Source organism: Dasypus novemcinctus, chromosome X (assembly GCF_030445035.2).
Source record: "Dasypus novemcinctus isolate mDasNov1 chromosome X, mDasNov1.1.hap2, whole genome shotgun sequence".
NCBI lineage: Eukaryota > Metazoa > Chordata > Mammalia > Cingulata > Dasypodidae > Dasypus > Dasypus novemcinctus.
In genome coordinates this window covers 162,507,409-162,526,000 of record NC_080704.1, presented here as the reverse complement: position 1 = coordinate 162,526,000, position 18,592 = coordinate 162,507,409, and the positions used below count along the sequence as shown (strand labels likewise).

Genomic DNA, 18,592 nt, shown 5'->3' with positions numbered 1-18,592 from the left:
ACAGATTTGGATATGGACGAACTTAGGAGTTTTAAAGATGCTAGGGGAGAAAGTGTTCTCCATTACCTGCACACCTATTCAGAACTGGAGTTTAGTTCTTCCCATAAGGGTTTAGAAGCTAGAGAATGGGTCTTCTGTGTAGTGAACCTCTCCTTGCACATCCTCAAAGAAGAAAGAAATTGGTAATTGGTGGAGGAAAAGAAAAAGTGACCAATTATATTGCCGGATGACCCAGAAACTAAACTGTGTGCACAGAAACTTCTTGGGCCTACCCCAGAACACAGCTGGAGTTCCTATCTCCCAACTTGTTTTTGAGTCTTTGGAGATTATGGGTCCTTTCAGTGTTACTAAAGTAGAATATGGTACTATATCCTTGGCACAGCTTCTCTAGTAGTAAAAATCATGGCATTATATCTCTGGCAGAGCTTCCCTAGGAGTAAAAACACGGGGACAGAAAGGCAGGAGTGGAAAATTCCTGGGGCCCCAGCCACAGTGAATTACAGCAAATGGCATATCTCCATAGGATCTGTCATATGGTAAGCGAATGCAACAGGAATATTCCATATCAATTTCCTAAAGCCATCAGCCTTCAGAGCCAGTTCTCTTCTACCAAGGCAATGGTCAGACTGCAGACTCAAATCTACAAGTAACAGCCCCAAGCCTGGGAATAAAGACATAAAAGGGAAGAGTTATATGCAATGAATCCTTACACTTGAGCCAGCCAACTGTGAACTAATAAAGAGGACCAAAGGAGACTCTTGATAAGGGTAACACATTTAAAATAAACTGGAGCAAGGCTAGGATGGGGAGAGATCTTTGCCACATCCATAGGTCATGACCACAGAGACTCTCTGAAATGATGGATGACACAATGTGTACCTAGAGAATGAAGAAAAGATGTATTCACATGCTCTCAGAAAAACTCTTGTCAGATTTGGTAGAGATCTTGAGCACCACCTAGAGGAGTAGAGCAAAAATGCTACAGTCTCCATGGACAAATGGGACCTAGGATTGTCCATCTCATTTCAGAGATTTATTAAGCACCCATGCTTAGTTACAGTCACATGTTGCTGACCGTGACATGAAGCTCATGTGTTGCAAAACCCTGGAAACCAATCTGGCTGCCACAATTGCACTCTATATGTAGAAACATAAGTGGGCACACCACAGGGGCATCACATGGAGAGCATTTGAATGCACACAAGCAATATTTCACTACCATTAGATGGTTTTGCTCCCAAAACAACCCTGTGAAGACAGCCAGGCAGGTATTATCCTTATATAGCAGATGGAAAAAAGAGGACTGAGCTCATTCCTGAAACTCTGAGAAGGAAAATGATTTAGCTCAAAGTGACTCAGATGCTGGTGTCTTAAGAGCTGAAACATCAACCACATGGCAATGTCAGAGAATTTGGTTTGTGCTCACAAATTCTCTTCAATATCCGACACCAATCCACTCCCAAAGAAGAAACCCTACTGGTCCTCTGTCCAAATATTTCTGGGAACTATGGCCCAGAAAGAGATGGAAGATGAGCCCTTAGCAATGTGGTTCAGTATGAAGCCCAAATTTCACCATTTTTTTGCCTCCAGATTGTATTAACTTCATGATGATGAAAATAGTTACCAAATTTGACATTATATGGTTTAAAGAAGTTATGTATAAAGTATTATGTCTAATCTTTACAGAAATTAAGAGAAGATACTTCCCACTTTTTTCCTGAATTTATTATGAACTGAAATTCTAAGGATTCCTTCACTAAATATCAAGCAAAATTAGGATATAAGAATCTTATCAGTGTAATAAATTATGAAAGTCTGTAGCAGTTTGACATGGTTATGAATTCCAAAAATAGATATTGGACTTTGTTTATAGTCTGGTCTGTACCTGGGCATGATTAAGTAATGAATAGGGCTCTGATTGGACCATGTCATTAGGGTGTAGAGTCCCCACCCCTTGCTGGGTGGGGACTTACAGATAAAAGGCATGGCAAAGGACAGAGTTGGATGCGAGGGTTTTTGCTGTTGGAGTTTGATGCTGAAGCCTTAAGCTGAAGCCCTAGGAAGTAAGCTCACAGAGGAAAGAGAAGCCAGCCCCAGGAAGAGAGGAACACTGAGCTCAGGAAGAAGCAAGCCCTGGGAATAAAGGAACCTTGAACTCAGAGAGAAGCAAGACCCTGGAAGGGAGGAGCCCAGGAAGCCTGAACCCTGGCAGACGTAGCCAGCCATCTTGCTCCAACATGTGAAAATAGACTTTGGTGAGGAAAGTGACTTATGCTTTATGGCCTGGTATCTGTAAGCTTCTACCCCAAATAAATACCCTTTGTAAAAGCCAACCAATTTTGGTATTTTGCATCAGCACTGTTTTGGCTAACTATTACAGACTAGCAATTCATTTTATGAATTAGAGTTGGATTTTCTATATATATCATACTCCAGAGCAGCACTCCAGGGTCTCAAAATCCAAAGAGGTCAACAATATTATTTCCATCCATATAGCCAAAAATCAGACGAAATTTTCTTTGAATATATAATGTAAAGATGAATTTAACGAAACTAATAGTTAAATAGTTTGGTACTATTATAAAAGAGAAAGATTATCAGCTGTTTAGAAACACACAGAGAGAAAGAGAGGGCAAAAGACATAGAGAATGCTGCACACAAAGACAATGACATAAATTCATAGAAAGAGATGCACTAAAAGAAAATTGGAGGTAGATACGTAAGATGCCAGGGATACCTGGATGCTGCTCCCAGCTAGGAAACAAATTTACTCTGTAACCTTAGGAAATTATATCCTCAGGTCCTCTCTCTGGGCCTGATAACACTTAAAATGGGAGGGGGGTGGTGGCAGAGTTTAGGAGAGTAGTTCCTGGAGATTTCATGCTCTAGCTCAATTTTTTCTCTGCAAGAATACTACCATTTAAGGACACTAGGCCACAATGAGTATATCACTTTTTTTCCCTAAAATTTATAGACTTACAAAATAAGGGTAACAGTAGAATTTACTTTTCCAATATCTATCATACGAAAATCCCAACAATTGTGCATATCACAATAAATTCAATGAGATAGTCAAAGAGATTAAGGATATAAAGAAGACACTGAGTGTACATAAAGAAGAATTGAAAGCTTGCAAAGAAAATAACAACTATGGAATTAAAGGCAAAATGAATGAAATTTAAAATACACTGGAGGCATATAAGAGCAAATTTGATGAGTCAGACTGGCATTTTAATCTCTTAAGTTTGTTTTCTTCTGATTAAACTTTTCCATTAAAATTTTTTTTGAAGAGGCATAAGAAAGGATCAATGAGCTACAATACAGGACTCCCAATATCGAACAGACAGAACAGATAGACAAACAAATGGAAAAAAATTGAGCAGGGACTCAGGGAACAGAATGACAACACAAGGCATACAAACATACATGTCATGGGTATCCTAGAAGGAGGCATGAAGGGAAAAGGAAAGAAAGAATATTTGAGGAAATAATGATCATAAATTTCCCAACTCTCTCAAAAGACATACATATCCATGCCCAAGAAATGCAACAAACTCCAATCTGAGTAAATCTGAATAGACTTACTCAAAGACACATACTTATCAGAGCATCAAATTCCAAACTTATACAGAGAATTCCACAAGCAGCAAGACAAAAGCAAATCATCACAACAAGGGGTGTACATTAAGACTAAGTGATAGACAAGGTCCTGCCTTACAAGAAATAATAAACAGAGTTCTCCAATGGGAAAAGAAAAGACAGGAGAGTAAAGGTTGAAGGAGAGTATAGAAATGAAGATTTTTAGTAACAACTAAAAGGGTAAAAAGAGAGAAAAAATAAGATATGACAATATAAAAACTGAAAGATAAAATGGGTGCAGTACATTCTGCCTTCACAGTAATAACACTTGATGTTAATGGATTAAGCTTTCCAATAAAAAAACATGGACTGACAAAATGAACAAAAAATATATATACAAGCCTCCTCTATGCTCTGAACAAGAGACTCATCTTAGACCCAAGGATACAAATTGGTTGAAAATGAAAGGCTACAAAAAAATATTACATACACACAGTAACCAAAAATAAAAGCTGAAGTAGCTACAACGATATTAGACAAAATAGACTTTAAAAGCAAGCTAACAAGGATGTGAAGATGGTCAACCACCAAACCAGGGAAACGAGAGTGCCTACAACTCCAAGCAGGAGAATCGCATCCATCAACCATGTGGGAAAGTCCCCTCTCAGTATAGAGGTGGAGTGGACATCACCATCCCAGGGTCCTCAGAATGGAGGAATAAAATGTGGATTAGAGTGCACTTACTGATATTCTACTATAGAACTACTGTGACTCTAGCAATGGAAGAAGCTGCAGCATTGATGTGGAGAAAGTGGTCATGGTAGTTGCTGAGGCCAGGGAGAGGGAAGAAGAGATGTGATATAGGGGTATTTTCGGGACTTGGAGTTGTCCTAAATGGTATTACAGGGACAAATGCTGGACATTATACATCCTGCCATAATCCACTGAAAGTATTGGAAGAGAGTGCAAACTACAATGTAAACTATAATCCATGCAGTGCAGCAAAGCTCCAAAATATATTCACCAAATTCAATGAATGTGCCACAATGATGAAAAAAGTTGCTGATGTGGGAGGAGTGGGGGTGGGGTGGGAGATGGGGAACATGGTAATTTCATATATGTAGTTTAATTTATTATTTTTTTGAAGTATATAATTCATACATGAACACGCATAAACAGTAAGTGTATAGTAACAACTTGTGAACTTATAAAATAAACATATATAACATCATACAGGTGTCTCATACATCACCCCTCCACCAACTCTTTCTCTTATATATATTTTTAAAGAGTTTTTTTTTTAATTTTTAAAATTTATTTCTCTCCCTTCCCCATCCCCCCAGTTGTCTGCTCTCTGTGTCCATTCGCTGTGTGTTCTTCTGTGTCTGCTTGTATTCTTGTCAGTGGCACCCAGAATCTGTGTCTCTTTTTGTTGTGTCATCTTGCTGTGTCAGCTCTTCGTGTGTGTGGTGCCACCCTGGGCAGGCTGCACTTTTTTCACTCAGGGCAGCTCTCCTTACAGGGCACACTCCTTGTGTGTGGGGCTCCCCTATGTGGGGGACACCCCTGCGTGGCATGGCACTCCTTGCGCACATCAGCGCTGTGTGTGGGCCAGCTCATCACATGGGTCAGGAGGCCCTGGGTTTGAACCTTGGACCTCCCATATGGCAGGCAGACGCTCTATCCATTGAACTAAATCCACTTCTCCTCTTATATTTTTCAATGTAACATTTTTTGTGATCTATGTATCTTCAAAAAAAAAGAAATTTTTTAAAAAAAGGAAGTCGTTATAAGAGACAAAGAAAGACATTATATATTGATAAACGGGACAAACCACCAAGAAGAAAAAACAATCATAAATATCCATGCAACTACCAAAGTGCCAAAATTACATGAAACAAACACTGGCAAAGCTGAAGGGAGAATTTATATGTAATCTAAGTATCTTTTAAAAATAAATTAAAAATCTATTTAAAAAACTTAAGGAAGAACATAGACACATCTACAATAATAGTTGAAGATTTCAATACACCACTCACATTAATAGATAGAATATGTAGACAGAAGGTCATTAAGGAAATAGAGAACTTGAATAATATGATAAATAAACTTGACCTAACGGATATATGAAAAACAATGCACTCCAAAACAGCAATATACACATTCTTCTCAGGTGCTCATGGATCATTCTCCAGAATAGATCACATATTGGGACATAAAAGAGGTTTCAGTAAATTTTAAAAGACTGAAATTGTACAAAGCACTTTCTCTGGACATAATAGAATGAAGCTAAAAATCAATCACAAGCAGAGAAAGGGAATATTTACAAATATAAGGAGGCTAAACAACACATTCTTAGATGGTTAGTGCACCAAAGAAGAAATTGGAAAAGAAATCAGTAAATACTTTGAGACAAATGAGAACAAGAATACGACACATAAAAATTATGGGATGCAGTATAAGGAGTGCTGATAAGGAAATTTATATCCACAAGTGCCTATATTAAAATGGAAAGAAGAGCTAAAATCAAAGACCTAACTACATAGCTGGACATACTAGAAAAAGAACAGCAAACTAATCTCAAAGCAAGCAGAAGAAAAGAAGTAACAAATATTAGAGCAGATATGAATGAAACTGAGGTAAAAAGACAATAAAGAGAAGCAGCAAAACCAAGAGTTAGTTCTTTGAAAAGATAAAAAAATATTGACAAAGATAAAGAGAGAAGATGCAAATAAGACAAAATACGAACAACTATATGGCAACAAACTAGAAAACTTAGATAAGATGGACAATTTTCTAGAAACACATGAACAACCTACACTGAACCTAGAAGAAGTAGAAGACCTCAACAAAACAGTAATAAGAAAGTGATTCAATCAGTCATCAAAAACCTTCCAATTGGGAAGCAGATGTGGCTCAAGCGATTCAGCTCCTGCCTACTACATGGGAGGTCCCAGGTTCAGTTCCTGGAGCCTCCCAAGGAAGACAAGCAAGAGAGTGAACTTATATGATAAGCTGGTGCAGTGAGCTGATGCAAAAATATGACACAACAAGAGACACAAGGAGGAAAACATAATGAGAGGCACAACAAAGCAGGGAGCAGAGGTGGCTCAAGTGATTAGGCACCTCCTCCTACAAGGGAGGTCCTGAGTTCGGTTTCCTATGCCTCGTAAAAAGAAGATGAGCACACAATGAACAGACATGGCAAGTGCAAAGAATGAGGGGGTGGGGAGAAATAAATAAATCTTTTTTAAAAACATCATGAAAAACTTCCAACAAAGAAAAGCCCAGGACCAGATGGTTTCACAAGTGAATTCTACCAATAATTCAAAGAAGAAATAAGCAATTCTTCTCATACTCTTCCAAACAATGGAAGAGGGAATGCAACCAAACTCAGCCTATGAACCAAACATCACCCCACTAAGAAAGGTAGATAAAGATACTACAAAAAAGAAAATTGCAGACCAATATCTCTAATGAACATAGATGCAAAAATTCTCAATAAAACACTTGCAAATCAAAACCAAAAGCACATTAAAAGAATTATACACTATGATCAAATGGGTTTTGTACCAAGTATGCAGGGGTGGTTTAACACACGAAAATCAATGTCATACACCATATTAATAAATTGAAGGAGAAAATCACATAATCATCTCAACTGATGCAGAAAAGGCATTTCACAAAATCCAGCTCATTTCTTGATAAAAAAATAAAATACTCCAAAAGATAGGAATAGAAGGAAACTCTCAACACGATAAAGGGCATGTATGAAAAACAACAGCTAACATTGTACTCAATGGTGAAGGACTGAAAGCTTTCCCACTGAGATTGGAAACAAGAAAAGGATGTGCATTGTCATCACTGTTATTCATCACTGAACTAGAAGCTCTAGCTAGAGCAATTAGGCAAGAAAAAGAGATAAAATGCAACCAAATTGGAATGGAAAAAGAAAAACTTTTGGTGTTCACAGATGATATGATCCTATACCTAGAAAGTCCTAAGAAAAGTACACCAAAGCTACTAGAGCTAAGAAACAAATTCAGTGAAGTGGTGGGATAGAATATTAACATGGAAAAATCAGCAATGTTTCTATATACTAACAATAAGCAAACTGTGGAGCAAATCAGGGGAAAAAAATCCATTTACTATAGTGACTAAAAGAATCAAATATTTATGAATAAACTTGACCAAGAACATGAAAGACCTGTTTTCAGAAAACTACAAAGCATTGCTAAAAGAAACCAATGAAGACCTAAATAAATGGAAGGATATTCCATCTTCATGGAATTGGAAGATTAGATACTGTTAAGAGATCAATTTTTCCCAAATTAATTTACAGATTCAATGCTATCCCAACCAATATTCCAACAGCCCAATTTGCAGAAATGGAAATGCCAAATATCTCCTTTATCTGGAAGGGTACAGGACCCTGAATAGCCAGAAATATCTTTAAAAGGAAAAATGAAGTTGTGGAAGCCTCAATTCCTGACTTTAAAGCATATTACAGAGGTACTGTGTTAGTAATGGCATGCTACTTCCATAAAGATAGACATATTGGCCAATGCAATCGAAATGAAAGTTCAGAAATAGATTCTCACATCTATGGTCAATTGATTTTTAACAAGACTGTCAAACCCATCCACTGGGATAGAACATTCTCTTCAACAAATGGTGCTGTGAGAACTGGAACTCCAAATCAAAAAGAAAGAAAAAAGACCCATATTTCACACCTTAAATAAAAATTAACTCAGAATGTATAAAAGATCTAAATGTAAAAAGCTAGATCCATAAAATGCGTAGAAGAAAATGTAGAGAAACATCTTCAAGATCTTCAGATTGGAAGTGTTTTCTTAAACCTTACACCCAAAGCATGAGCAATGAAACAAAAAATAGATAAATGGGACCTCAGCAAAACTAAATAATTTTTTGCTTCAAATGACCTTGTCAAGAAAGTGAAAAGGCAACCTACTCTCTGAGAGAAAATATTGGAAATGCATATCTGATAAGGGTTTAATTTCCAGGATATATAAAGAGATCGCACAACTCAACAACAACAAAAAGGTAAGCAGCCCTACTGAAAAACGGGCAAAAGACTTGACCAGACATTTTTCACAGAGGGAATACAAATAAAAAGCACATAAAAGGATGTTCAACATCACGAGCTATTAGGGAAGTGCAAATTAAAACCACAAAGAGATATCATTTCATAATTTATAGAATGGCCATTAATGGGAAACCAAACGAACAAACATAAAACTGCAAATGTTGGAGGGGATATGGAGAAATAGGAATACTCCTTCGCTGTTGGTGGGAATGTAAAGTAGTGTAGCTGCTGTGGAAGACAGTTTGGAGGTTCCTTGGGAAGCAAAAGACAGAACTGTCATATGATCCGGCAACCCTGTTACTAGGTATATATTCAGAAAAACTGAAAGCAGGAACACAAACTGACATTTGTACGGTGACATTCACAGCAGCATTATTCCCAATTGCCAAAAGATGGAAACAACCAAAGTGTCCATCAGCTAATGAATGGATAAACAAAAGGTGTTACATACAACAATGGATGGGCCCTGAGCACATTATGTTGAGTGAAATCAGCCAGACACAAAAGGAAAAATATTGTATGGTCTCACTAATATGAGATAATTACAATTAGTGAACTCATGGAATTGAAAGAGGCATGAGAAGGGGGAGCTGATGCTTAATGTCTATAGAATTTTTAATAAGGTTGAATGTAAAGGCATGGAAATGAATAGGAATAGTGGCAAAACATTATTATGAGTACAATTATCAGCACTGATTTATAGACGTGATTGCGGTTGAAAGCGGAAATCTAGAGTCATAAAGGTCAATAGAAGGAAAGCTAAAGGGATAAATTTGAGACTGTATAACATAGTGAACCCATGTAGATGAGGAATGTAGTTAATAGTACTAACATAAGGTGCTCTTTCAAGAAATAGTACAAATGTACATCATAATTACAAGGTGTTAATAATATGGTATAATATGGTAATATATTTAAAAATACAACCAATGTAAACTATGGACTATAGTTGAGTAGTGAAAATGTTTTAAAATTGATTATGGTGATGAGCGCACAATACTATGATTATACTGAGAGCCAGTAAGTGTACCCTTTGGATGGACTGTACAAAACATGGGATATATAACACAGTCAACCTTGTTATGGATGATGAAATGTGGTTAATAGTACAAATATAAGAATGCTCTTTCATGAAATGTAACAAATGTACGATACCATCACAAAGTATTAATAATAGGGTAGTATATGGGAAAAATACATGTAACGTAAACTATGGACTAGTTAACAGTAATATTTTAATATTCTTTCATCATTGTAACAAAGGAACCACACTAATGCAAAGTGTTAACAATATGGGGATAGATGAGAATATTCTATTTGTTACATGACTTTCCTGTAAATAAACCTACTACTTCTCTAAATAAAAAAAAATAATTTTAAAAATTAAAATAATTTAAAAAACGTTATGCTAAGTGAAAGAAACCAGGAATAAAGTACTACATATTATATGATTTCATTATATGAAATGTAACTATAAATTTATAGATATGAAATTAGATTAGTGGTTATGTAGGCCTGGGGAAGGATGCAGGGATTGGGAGTTGACTGCTAAGGGGTATGGGGTTTTTATTTTTGGAATAATGAAAACGTTTAAAAATTGATTGTGGTGAAAAATGTACAAATCTGTGATTATACTATAAGCCATTGATTGTACACATTGGATGAATTATAGAAGGTATGTGAAAGTATCTCAGTAAAACTGCTTTTATTTTAAAAATCATTATTAAAAAGAAATGACAGAAATAAAAAGCACTGTAACACAAATGAAGAATGCCATTAATAGGCTCATTAGTATATTGGATAAGGACAAAAAAGATTTAGTGAGCTTGAAAATGTTAGTAGAAACTTCCCAGAATTAAATTAAAAGACAAAGAAAAGATTGAATAAATAGAACAGAATATCCAAGAACTATGGGACAATTACAAAAACTGTAACATATGGCTAATTGGAATCCCACAAGAAGAAAGAGAAGAAAAAAAGAAAAGTTTCAAATACTAATGGCTTAGAGTTTGCCAAAATTAATGACACCAAACCACAGATCACAGAAGTTCAGAAAACACCAAGAAGGATAAATACAAAAACTCCACCAAGGCACCTCATATTCAAACACCATAAAACCAAAACCTTATGTATTTGTTTATTATAATTAGTTCATATCAGTGAGATCATACAACATTTGTCCTTTTGTGTCTGGCTTATTTCACTCAACATAATGTCCTCAAGATTCATCCACATTGTAGCATGTACCAGGACTTCAAACTTTTTCATACTGTTAATCATTCTAAAGAATAATTTTAAAGTAAAAGCAGTAACATTGTATTGGGTGATAATTCATAAGTGAAATGAATGAAAGAAATATTTTAAGGGGTAAGAGGAAGGAATTGGGGATATTCTGGTCTAAGTTATCACACTACCCATGAAGCAGTATAGCATTACTGGAAATCAAATGGGATGAGCTGTTAAGTGAAAACTGCAAACTCTAAGATAACCTCTAAAATTTCTTTAGAAAGAAGTATTAGTATGTTAAGTTGGCACTGGAGGTTCTAAGGGCAGGAATAGGGAAAAACAAGTGTAAAATGGGGGTATTTTCAGGACTTGGGTATTGTCCTGAATGACACTGCAATGACAGATAAAGGCCATAACATATCTTGCCATAACCTACAAAATGTATGGGAGAGAGTATAAACTACAATGTACACCATAATCCATGCTTAGTGGCAATGCTACTAAATATGTTCATCAAACGAAACAAATGTAGCACACTATACAAGGATGTTGTTAATGTGGGAAAATGTGGGAGGAGAGGGGCTCCGTGGGAGCTAGGACAGGCAAGCCAGCGCCCAGCTTTCTCTGAGGGAGAGGGAAACCAGAGAAGCGATCTAGCTGGCAGACCAGCACTTACACAGCTCTGAGGGTGAAGAGCGCCACTGGGTGACAAAGTGTGCATGCCGTTGCCCAACAGGCTCTCAAGGGGAGGGTAGCACCGAGGCAATTAGGTGTGGGGGTCAGCACCCAACTGGCTCAGGGGTATGGGGAAGCAGGAGGAGAGGCAATCAAGTGCAGGGACCCACGACCAGTCAGCGCAGGAGAGAAGAGAGCTCTGGGTGTGCTGCCAGCCCTCTCAAGGGGTAGTGTAGGGCAACCAAGAGTGATGGCTGGCTGGCACCCAACCAGCTCAAGGGGAGAGGGGATGTTGAGATAGGATAGGTGGACTGATTCTCAGCCGGTTCGAGGGAAAGGAGAGCCGTGTCAGGCACCAAGATGGCTCCAGGGAGAGGGGAAGGTACAAATGTACAGTCAGGCTAACCCACGCCTAGCCATCTAGCCGGCCCTGGAGAGAGAGAAACCAGGAAAGTGACTGGGTGGACTGACAGGTGCCCAACGAGTCCAGGGGAACTGGGATAGTGAGATGGCAAGTTGACAGGTGCCAAACCAGCCAGGTGAGAGGAGCCGGAAAAGTGAGCCAGTGAGCTGTCAGGCATCCAGAGGGCTCCCTGGGGTAGGGGAGGAGCAAGGTACTTAGACAGAGGTGTGTTCTTATTTTTTTTCTCTCCGCTGTTGGTGCCTTACTAAGGGAGGGACTGGCTGAGGGAAAATTGTTCAGCCGGGACAGGCAGCCTGAGAAGGTTGCTTATGGTGTGAGAAGGAGGCATGTGGGGTTTTTTCTCTCTTCTTATTTTCTTTTTTTTCTCCACGTCCCTATTTTCTTTCTTTATGCTTTCTCCTGTTTTGTTTCATTTCTTTCTTCTTTTCTCATTTTTATGGTCTTTTATTTTGTTTTTCCCTGGTTCTTTTTTTAACTTTTCATTTTTATTCATTTTGGATTTGTTTTCTACTTTTCCCTCTTATTATTTATGTTTTTCTGTATCTTTTATTGTTCCTTTTCCCTCCATTTTTTATTATTCTTTTCTCTCTTCTTTTCTTTCTTAATTTTTTTTTTATTTGAACATAGGAAAACATAATGATATAGAATAAGTGGACCCAAGTGTCAAAGAGGATTCTGAACACAAAACCAAACAAAAATATAACCCTACTCAAGAAAGAGAAAGTAACCCACTGAATAAGCCCATAAAAGGAAACAGATGGTGAGTTCAAGGAAGATGGTGTCAGAGCAGGCAGGCATGGATGAACTCTCTCACAAAAACAATGGATTAAGGGCCAAACGTTGTCTGAGGGACCTGCTTTGGGGGTCTGAAGACCAGAACAGTGCTACTCAACTCCCAGGAAGATAAGACACAGAAAGAGGAAGAAACTGAAACAACAAAGATGAGTTACTAAACACCCGTGGCTACAGGAGGGGGTCCCCTACCCCACCCCCAGGACATTACTGGGATAAAACCACTGGCTCACTGCAGCCAACTGAGAGGGGAAAAGACATCTTCCTTCCAGTTAGCTGTTACAAGGGAAAAGGGAGGAAGAGTAGGGGAGACTTTTCTTCAGGGAATTCGGTTAGTAGAGGCAACTTTGAATCTCAGCTCTGGCCAGACCAAAACACAGGAAAATGGAGATTGAAAAAAACTCCTCCGTAGAAGGTGTGCTGACAATCATGACCTGCAGCCTGGTCTGGAAATCACATGGAGAAAAACTGCTTTTAGGTCTCCTGGGAGAAAATCTGCACCCCATTAGTAAATACCTAGTGAGATTTTGATAACTTAAGCTAGACAATTTTAAAGACTTAAATTAAGTTGAAACAAATAGCAAAGAGCTGTGGGAAAAAAATAGTCAAGAGAGAAAAATTGCCCACCATAGTAAATTCACCAACATATTTAGATACCTAGACATCAACAAAATATTATTATCTATGCTAGGAATCAGGAAGAGATGACCCATGCAAAGGAACAAACCAAATATCCAGAAAAGGCACAGGATTTAAGATAAGCAATGATCATACAACCCTCCTAAATCAATTCAAAGAAATGGAAGAAAATATTACTAAAGAGATTAAAGATATTAAGGAGACACTCAGTGAGCAAAAAGAACAATTTGAAAGACTGCAAAGAGAAATAACAGAACATCTGGGAATTAAAGACATGATGGATGAGATTAAAAATACATTGCAAGCACATAGGAGCAAATTTGGATTACCTAAAGATAGAATTAATGATTTCAAAGACAAAACATCTGAACTGGAAAAGAAACTAGAAAAGAAAAAGAAAATGGAAAGAACAGAACAGGATCTCAAGGAATTGAACGACAACAGGAAATCCACAAATATATCCATTATCAGTGTCTCAAAAGTAGACAAGAGGACCACTAGGGCATTGTGGGTGACACCACAAAGCCACTGTCCCTGGAACCATTCAATGAGGGATCTTCTCTATAGGGATGGTGAAGTTGGAAAAAGGTTCCCTTAACCCTCCTCCAGGATGAGCCATCTGCCAGAAGACATGGAAAACACTCTCAATGGGATCCAGAGCTCTCAAGCTTCTTTGCACAATGTCCATCCCATCATCCACACACAACTAATGCCTAGGATTGAGTTCTATGAAGAACAGGAAAAGAAAGCCATATGGGATGTCAGGAGAACTTTCTGTTTGTCACCTTTGACCTCTTATTTGTAACATTACTGCAGATAATAGAGGTAAATGTGAATGGAGGTATTGAGAATACGTTAGAGAAGGTAGTACATGATAACTACTGCTCTTCTTATTTTGATATATTTATTTTCACAGTGTTTCAATTTAAAATATTAATACATGCATATGCTGTATGCAAACTGAGCCATTGGTGGGCAATTGTGCTGATGACAGCAGTGATCACGGCTTTCTTATTAGCAAAAACAGTCCTTTCGAAGCTTTTCTCTCAAGGGGCTTTTGGCTATGTGCTGCCCATCATTTCATTCCATCCTTACCTGGATTGAGACCTGGTTCCTGGATTTCAAAGTGTTACCTCAAGAAGCAGAGGAAGGAGATGGGGCAAGATGGCATCTGAGTGAGTGCTCCTCATAACCTCTCCTGAAAGGACCTGCTGAGTAGGTTGGAATCTTGCCAGAGAGGGTTGTTTTGGGGACTTGCAAGGAAGGAGGTATCTGGATGTTGATGTGGAGACACTGCAACAGAAGTAGTGCTTGCTAAAGGTAGAGTTGCAGATTTCTAGCTCTGAGGTCAAAAGTTGTGGGTAGGTGGGACCCTTCTCCCTTGGGCTGGAGGCCACAGTGTTCCCTGAAAACTGTTGGTTGTGCAGCAGTGTTCCCAAGCCCCATGTGTCCCAAAATGCATGTTCCCCAGGTCTTTGTCCCCTAAGTCCCCATAGCCCACATTCCACAGACGCACATGCCCTCAGTCTACATATACCAGACTTCCCTTTCCTGAATCCAGCACTCCCTGAGGTTGTGTATTACCCTAGCCCTCTTGTTTTGGACAGACTCCATGAGTGGGAGGGATTTGGTGAGATGCAGAGAGGCCAAACGAGTGTGGGTTCAATTTTCTTGGAGGAGTGTATCAGCTGTAAAGAAAGGACAGGCAAATCTGCTGAGAAAGCCAATTTACCTAAACCCCCCGGGATAGGAAACTTGGTATGGGAGAAGGTGGAGTTAGAAAATCAACTACCCTTCCTGTTGGACCCCTAGGGGAGAGGGACTGTAGGATGTGCTTTCCAAGCTTCCAATAACATATTTGTGGTTCCTGGTGAGGTGTGGGTACTCTCTCTTTGTAAATTAAGAGTCATTGTTTTCTGTGGAGAGCTGCTTCACCAAGGACCCACTCGAATCTCTTACTGGACACATCACACAGCTTTCCTGCTGCCCTGGGAGTGAGGGAAGTGAGGAAGGGAGAAAGGGGGAATGTCAGACTTCTAAGCATTTTATTTAACAGCAAAGAAGATTCCTTGCTTGAAACTTTGGTCTTTTTTTGTTGGTTTCTTTTCTTGTATTTCCTTCCTCTTTATCCCCCCTTGTCCCTTTCTTCTTTTCTTTCTTTTTTTTTCTCTTTTTCTTTTTCTTGCTTGCTTCACCCCCCTATTCCCTTTTTATTCTTTCTTAGTCTTCTTTTTTGTTTTTTTTATCTTAAGTGCTGCAGGAAGTAATTTACATTTGCTATGTTTCCTCATCCTCAATTTCCTCTTTTCTGTATGTACTGATTTTGGCTACCAACACTATCTCCTTTCCTCTACATCTTTCTATCCTTCATCATTTATTGTTTCTCTTACATTCCACCTCTCTTTGATTGGTCCCCAATTTTTCTGACTTTTTATTTCTAATACCTTTGTTCTGTTTTCTGTCTTTTATTCACTGTCTATATTATTGTCCTTTCTTTTCTCTTTCCCTCTCTCCTGACCACAAGGGACTTCCAGTTCATACCATATTCCTCCCCATATTCAGTTTACTGTCTCATTATAAGTACTCCAATTTCTAACTGTTATAACTCTACATAGCTTACATGAGTCTCACATCCATTCACCTAGATCTCACATGGTTCCTCCGTTAACATTTACTATGAATATTACTATTATACTTTTTCTTTTCTTACCCCTTTTTCTTTCTCTAGCCCTAATATTTTCCTTTAAGTGAACTTAGCCAACAACAAGGAAATAGAATAAGAAGAACAAAGTGATGAAGAGAAGACTTAACATGCACACAGAAACAACAACTAATTAAACTCCAAGACTAGAAAAGAAGCTAAGCAACTGAATAAACCCATCAAGATAAAATAATGACCAGACAGCAATAAAAAACTACAAAACAAACCAATATTCAGGAAAACATGGCCCATTCCAATGAAAAAACTAAAACCCAGGAAGAGGAGCAGAACATCAAACAAGTAATTAAAGCTCTCAAAACATATATTAGGGACCGATTAAATGAAATGAAGGAAGAGATTAAGAATATGAAGAAAACACTTGAAGAGAATACAGAAGAAATTGCAATCATACACAAAAAGATAAGAGATATGATGGTGATGAACAGTACAATTCAAGAAATCAAAAATACACTCTAAAGAAATAACATCAGATCTGAAGAGGCAGAGGAAAGAATTAGTGATGTTGAAGACAGTACATCTGAAATCAAACAGATAGTAGATAAAAAGACAGAAAAAATCAAGCAGGGATTTAGGAACCTGAATGACGATGCAAAATGCACAAACATATGCATTATAGGCATCCCAGAAGGGGAAGAGAAGAGAAAGGGGACAGAAGGGGTGTTGGAGGAAATAATGGCTGAAAACTTCCCACACATAGTGAAGGAGGTGGATGTACATGTCCAGGAAGCACAACACACCCCAAACGGCATAAATCCCAACAGGCCTACCACAAGACATATACTTGTCAAATGATCCAATGCTCAAGACAAAGAGAAAATGCTAAAAGCAGCAAGAGAAAAGAGAACCATCACATACAAAGGAGTCTCCATAAGATTAAATGCTAATTTCTCATCTGAAACCAAGGAGGCAAGAAGGCAGTGGTATGACATAGTCAAGGTACTAAAAGAAAAAAAAATCCAACCAAAAATACTCTATCTAGCTAAGCTAGCATTCAAAAATGATGGAGTGTTCAAAATAGTCACAGATGAACAGAAACTAAGAGAAAATGCCAACAAGAATCCTGCCCTTCAAGAAATATTAAGGGAGTTCTGAAGGAGAAAACAAAAAAACAGGAGAGACAGAGTTGGAGGAGGGTGTAAGAGCAACTAAAAAGAAAAAAAGAGAAAAAAAAGTCAAACAAAATATGACAAACACAAATCCAAAGAAAATATGGCTAATATAAGTAATTCCTTCAAAGTAATAACACTGAATGTCAATGGATTAAACTCATTTGTCACAAGGCTGAGACTGGAAGATTGGGTAAGGAAATATTACCCATCTATATGATGTCTACAAGAAACACATCATAGACCCAGGGATTCAAGGAGGTTGAAAGTGAATGGCTGGAAAACAATCTTGTAGGAAAACAATAACCAAAAAAGGGCGGGAGTAGCTATATTAATACCAGACAAAATAGACTTTAAATGCAAAACAATTGTGAGAGACAAAGATGGACACTACATTATAAGTGAAAGGGGTAACCTTTCAAGAAGAAAGAACAATCATAAACATTTATGCTCCTATATATATGGGGACCTCTTATTTTTTTTAATGTAACATTTAAAAAAAAAATAAAGAGAGAGAAAAAAATGAAGCAGAGGAAGAAAACAGACTCCAGATAGTTCAGGATGCTTCAGAGGGGGCAGCACTTATACCTGGAGGTCTTTCTGATGGTCAGTTTTATTCTCCTCCTGAATCTGTAGCATGATCTGAAGAAGAAGCTGAAGGAAAACAGGACGGTGAAAAACCACTCCTTGAACTATGAGTACTACTTTTATTAAATGTGAAAAACCATGACCAAATGTCATTGGAAATTAAAAAATAATGGCTGGAGATGGTTTCTCCCTAGTGAAAGTTGAAATGGAACATACATGACTTACCTTGCTGAATGGCTAATGAGGAATTGATTTATTGTAATTCTTCACAGACATTGTACCATATCCACATATATTTAGAAGCCTGCCTATGGCTGGTAAGATAATGTAATGAACTGTTGTATAGTCAGTGAGATCAAATATGAACTGTTAGTGAATAGTTGCAGAAAAGTCTTGTCTTGTATTCCCAATAAAAGGACTTCTTAATATATTGAAATAACACTTTTATAGTAAGCAAAGTAACTTTTTATTTTTATTTTTTTTAAATTTTATTCATTTTGTAAAAATATTACATTCAAAATATATGAGGTCCCATTCAACCCCACCACCCCCACCACACCACTCCCCCCCAGCAACACTCACTCCCTTCATCATGACACATCCATTGAATTTGGTAAGTACATCTCTGGGCATCTCTGCACCTCATGGTCAATGGTCCACATCATAGCCCATACTCTCCCACATTCCATCCAGTGGGTCCTGGGAGGATTTACAATGACCAGTGATTGTCCCTG

The 18,592-nt window shown here is 37.9% G+C and overlaps 1 pseudogene; it reads left to right on the top strand.

Moving 5' to 3' along the window:
* Positions 1 to 14,052: 14,052 nt before the first annotated feature.
* Positions 14,053 to 17,968, top strand: LOC101439305 (STARD3 N-terminal-like protein; annotated as a pseudogene).
* Positions 17,969 to 18,592: the final 624 nt, after the last annotated feature.